We start from the raw sequence: 5,149 nt of genomic DNA, 5'->3' as shown, positions 1-5,149 counted from the left end.
GTCTGGGCCAAGCCCCGTCCGAGCCCCCCCCGGGTGGAACCCCCGCAGGGACCCCCGGGAGAGCGCATTGGGAATCGTCAATGAATACTCAACATGTTGATGCATTTAGGGAAGTCTTTTCTGAGTTAGTGTGTGCTCTGGGCTGAACTTCAAGTACCCGGAGATAAGAAACTTTTGCTTTATTGTTTTTGTCTTTGTGTCGGTTTCGCGTGCTGGGGGAGGGGTGGATTTCACCTGAGGGAAGCAACGCGAAGCCGGGGAGTGGGAGGGGCTGTCCCGCGTCTGGGGGCCTCCCCTGTGAGCTGCGGCGACCAATCGGAGAGCTGATTGAGTGATGGACAGCTCGGGAAACCAATGAAAAGTCATTTTTCTTTCTCAATTCACAGTGGATCAAGTTAACTAATCTCTCCTTTGGCCTCAGGCTCCCGGTGTGGTGCCGTGGCCTCTGGCCGGAGCCCCGGCCCCCGGCTCGGCCCCGGCTCGGCGGGGAGCCCCCGGCGCGGCCCGGCTCGTGCTGGGACAGTTTCAGGGGCTGTCCCCGGGGCGCGGGGGGCTCGGCCATGGGGCGAGTGGGGCGAGCGTGGAACGGACACGCGGACAAGCGAACACGCGGAGAAACAGCCCCGGGGGTTCAGTTGCAACAGCAACAGCGGCAGCAGCGGCAGCAGCGGCAGCGGCAGCGCCAGTGGCAGCAGCGAGTCTACAGATCCTCTGGATCTCTTGTTCCTTCTCTTCCTCGGAGTCGCTTTCCCCGACCCTCTCCCTCTCTTACCTTCTCCCCTCTTCCCGTTCCGGGCCATGTTCCGAGCCTGCCCCCGGCCCCGGGCGGGGCTGCCCCTGCCCCGTCGCCGGCCCCGGCTCCGCCCATCCCCCCGCAGTCTCGCCTCCGCCCGGCTCTCGCTGTCCTGGCTGTGGCGCTGTTGGCTGGGCATCAGTGCCTGGGGCTGGGGAGGCATCACTTCTCTTTGGCTCCGCTTGTCCCGGCCCCAGTCCCAGCCCCGGCCCCGGCTCCACCCGGGGCCCGTGGAGGGCACACACGGCGCGGCCGCTCCTGCCGCCCCCGCTGCGGCTCCTTCAGCCCGAGCTCCGCCGGGGCCCGGGGCGGGTGGGGATGCCCAGCCCAGGACGCTCGGGGGGCGCTTGGGGGCCGTGTCTGGCCCCGGGCCGAGCGCTGACAGCCGCGTGTCGCCCGCAGGGAAGGTGCTGGAGGCGTTGCAGGAGCGGTACCGGATGGGTTCGCTGCTGGGCAGAGGCGGCTTTGGCAGCGTCTTCTCGGGCACCCGGCTCGCGGACGGCGCCCCGGTGAGTGGCAGGGGCGGAGAGGGAGGGAGGAAGAGGGAGGAGGAAGAAGAAGACGAGGAAGGGGAGGCTGGAGCGTGGCATGCTGGGCAGTGAGCTCAGCCCGCTGCTTCCCCTTGGCTCACAGGTTGCCATCAAGCGCCTGCCCCGGAATCGCATTCAGCACTGGGGCGATCTGGTGAGTGAGTGGGGCCAGCGGCAGAAGCCGGGGCGTGCCGGGCGGCGAGGAGCCGGGGCTCGGCAGGGTGGGAGCCGCCGGGAGCCCTGCAGGGAGAGCGGGCGTGGGGTGAGCGGGGGGTGCAGAGCATCCCGGGCTGGCTGAGGAGCCCCAGAGCCCTGGCACGGCCTCAGCCCCGCTGACGGCATCGTGCTCCTCGCACAGCCCGACGGCGCCCATGCGCCCCTGGAGATTGTGCTGCTGGACAAGGTGTCCACTGGGTTCCCTGGAGTCATTCAGCTGCTGGAGTGGTTTGAGCTGTCCAGCTGCTTCTTGCTGGTGATGGAGCGTCCAGAGCAATGTCAGGACCTCTGTGATTTCATCGCGGCTCGGAGGTTCCTGCCGTAGGAGGAGGCACGAGGGCTGTTCCGCCAGGTGCTGGAGGCCGTGCGTCACTGCAGCAGCTGCGGGGTCCTGCACAGGGACATCACCAGCCAACATAATCAGCGACCTGGACAGCGGGCAGCTAAAACTGATTGACTTTGGCTGTGGCACCTTCCTCCAGGACACAGTCTACACCCAGTTTGCAGGTGAGCCGAGCCTGGGGGATGCTCCTGGGCATCTCATGGCCCAGCCTGGCTGTGGCACCAGGGATTTCCCCCTTTGCTGCAGGCCATGGCATTGCTTCTGCAGCCAAGTTGCTTTTGGGTGGGGGTCAGAGGGGGGCCAGCTGCCAGCTCTGCCAACCTCATTCACCAGCCACTCAGCCGTGGCTGGAGCTGGGGCAGCCAGCCCGACACAAACCCCATGGGGGTGGCAGAAAGGGGGGTCAGACCTGGGCACTGCTCAGTTTGGTGTGCACGCGAGGAAGGGCTTGGACTGCTTTGCTGCCCTTGTTTGCCTTAGATTATTAATGTTTTCTGGGGGCAATGCAAGCAGGGAGGAGAGTGGGGTTTTCCCACCACTGGGTGGGTTTTTCTTCTGTGTGTCCTAGCTGGGCCTTCCCAGGGCTTCTACTGCCCTCTCCCAATACCAGTGGCTTCTTTTCCAGCCCCAGATTTGTACACAAGACCCAGGTGCTCGCAAGGAGGCAGCAGGTCACCCCCTGTGCCACTGCTGCAGCCCCCCCCATGCCCAGGGATGCTGGGGCCAGGCTCTGGGAGCAGCAGCATCCCCCTGATGAACTCCATCTGTATTCCATAGGAACACCATCCTACAGCCCCCTGGAATGGACCTACTGCAAATGCTACCACGGCGAGGCAGCAACGATCTGGTCCCTGGGCATCGTGCTGTACCAGATGGTCTGCGGGAAGCACCCGTTCAGGAGGGGCCGGGGCATCATCCGGGGCCAGCTCAAGTTCCCACAAGGGCTCTCTCAAGGTGGATCCTCATCTCTGGGCACAGGGAATACCAGTGCTGGGAGAGAGCACTGGGCTCGTGAGCATCCTGCTCTGCCAGCTGCTGAGGAGGTGGCTCATGTCCTGCTCTCCTCCAAAACAGGGAGTTGTCTGGAAAGTTTAGGCCCAGTTCTGAGCACATCCAGCAGAGCCTGGGCATGGGATCAGTGGGGCAAAGCAAACATGGTCCTTCTCCAGGTGACTGGTGGTTGCTGGTTTCTCTCCCCAGAGTGCCGAGATGTTATTCAGCTGGTGTTTATCCATGCGCTCCTTGGACAGGCCATCTGTGGAAGATCTGTTCTATGACCCTTGGCTGCAGGATGTTCATCTGCCCTAGAAGATGGGAGAGATTCACAGGCACCATTTAATCCAGGAGCCTTTGATCAAACAGCTACACACATCTCTTGGTCACAAGAAGCAAAGAAACCCAGATATTTTGTACCATGGAGCAGGTGTCGTCAGATGGGAGCATCTGTTCTGGAGCTGAGCTGGTCTTGCAAGCACTGGCAGCCACTATCCAAGCTGATTTTACCTGTCCTGGTTCAGTGATGGCTGAGTCCCTGGGCAGAGCACAGACAGCTTGGTCTGGCCCCCAGGGAAGGAGAAGCAGCCCCTGGAGAAGCTGTACCAGGTGGGGCTGCTGCAAGGACAACCTCAAGGATGACAACCTCTGCCTGGCCCTGGCCACTGGCAGCTGGAGATGATCGACTTTGATTCTGGCATCTTCTTCAAAGACATTCCAGGCCCAATTTGCAGGTGAGTCCCCAGGCAGGGGGATGCTCCTAGATCTGGGCATGGCACGGCCTGGCTGGGCACCAAAGGTTCCCCCCTTTGCTGGGGTGGATGCAAGGAACTCTTCAGTGGCTGCCAAGCTGCTTCTTGGCTCTGGGCAGCTGCTGAGGGGCTGGATGTGCCATGGCTGGCTGCAGGCTGGGCACACGTGCTGCCCTCCTCCTCTGCTCCCAGGGGCAGCAGTGACTGGGAGGTTTGTGTCCAGCTCTGGGCACAGCCAGCATGGCTGGGGTCGGGACAAGGGGGACAGGAGCCTTCGGCTGATGGGCGGGTTCTGGTTTCTCTCCTTGCAGCTGGGCTCTGCGGATGCTGAGGCAGCTCTGGGCTGTGCCAGGGCTCTGCTGGGCTCAGCCCTGGGCACAGGGCTCTGCCCTCACAGGGCTCTGACAGCTTTGCACCAGACGAGCCCGTTCCGAGCGCATTGCCTGAGCTTTCTGCTTTTGCAGCTGAGGGAGACTCTCCTGTCCCACTCTTCATTCCTTCTTGGCTGGAATTATGCAGTTGCACTTTCTTCTTCCTCTAGAAGTGCCACGAGTGGGCAAAACCTGGCAAGGGGCTGTGTTCCTAAGGTAGTGCAGCCTGGAGCGGATGGATGGAGAATTGTTTTTTTGCACTTCCAAAACAGAACAAAAGCTGTATGTGGGACTTTCTATCTTTAAGAAATCACTGACAATTTAAAGGAAATGTGCATCTCATTTGAAGGGTGAGAAGAAAGGGCATCTTCTAAAGGATTTGGGGGTTGACAGAGTTCAGATTCCCTGTCCTGCTTGAAGCTGGCAGGGCACAAAGCATTTTCCTCTTGCTTCAACCACAATTTAAAATAACAATATTGGAAATAAGCCCCAAAATTGTTTTAAAAATTCTGCTGAGGTCAGTAAGACGGACCCATGCCATCAGCACATTTACAAAGTAAGTAACTTAGTTCTTGTTTTAAAAAAGTCAGTTACCCCTTTATCCAAAAGTATGAACTATTTTTCAGTAACACCTTCATTTTATCTTTCACATCTTTTTTGTGGCTTTTCCTTTTAATTTTTCTTTTCTTTTCTTTAAACCAGAAAACATGCCATAAAAAAGAGTGTCCTTGGCTCCTGGTTCCCATGTGGAGCAGCTCCTTCCCACTGGCTGAGCTGCGCAGGCAGAGCCCGGCAGCTCCTGGCCCTGCAGGGCTGAGGCTTTTCCCCATTGCTGGGCACATACTGATGGAGCAGCACTGCTGAACACGGGGACAACAGAGGGATCAGGAGCAGCTGCCTTTGTCCACCTCCAGCTCCAAGGGTCAAACTCTGAGCAGACAGGGCTGGAAGAGACTCACAGGCTCCCTGTTTGCTGTGCTGCCCCACTTGTGCCAGCCCAGCTCTGTGTGGGGTAGAGGGAGAACAAGGGGCAGCTCCATTCCAGCCCCCAGCCCAGGGACCCCTCTGGCCCTGGGGCTTGGGGCAGTGTCAGCACCCACTGCTGCAGCCACCGCTTCTGCTGGCACTGACAGCAACATCCAAACTGTGGC

General features: G+C 60.2%; 1 long non-coding RNA gene across 1 annotated transcript; it reads left to right on the top strand.

The window, feature by feature from the left end:
- The first annotated feature begins 1,019 nt into the window (after positions 1–1,019).
- Positions 1,020–4,737, top strand: LOC306815452. Its single transcript, XR_013777403.1, has 3 exons — positions 1,020–1,302; positions 4,169–4,280; positions 4,701–4,737. It is a non-coding gene; the product is annotated as an uncharacterized lncRNA (long non-coding RNA).
- Positions 4,738–5,149: the final 412 nt, after the last annotated feature.

The sequence above is a fragment of the Erithacus rubecula genome (genome assembly GCF_903797595.1).
Source record: "Erithacus rubecula genome assembly, contig: scaffold_135_arrow_ctg1, whole genome shotgun sequence".
NCBI classification, from domain to species: Eukaryota; Metazoa; Chordata; class Aves; order Passeriformes; family Muscicapidae; genus Erithacus; species Erithacus rubecula.
This window is presented reverse-complemented; position numbering and strand designations above follow the sequence as displayed.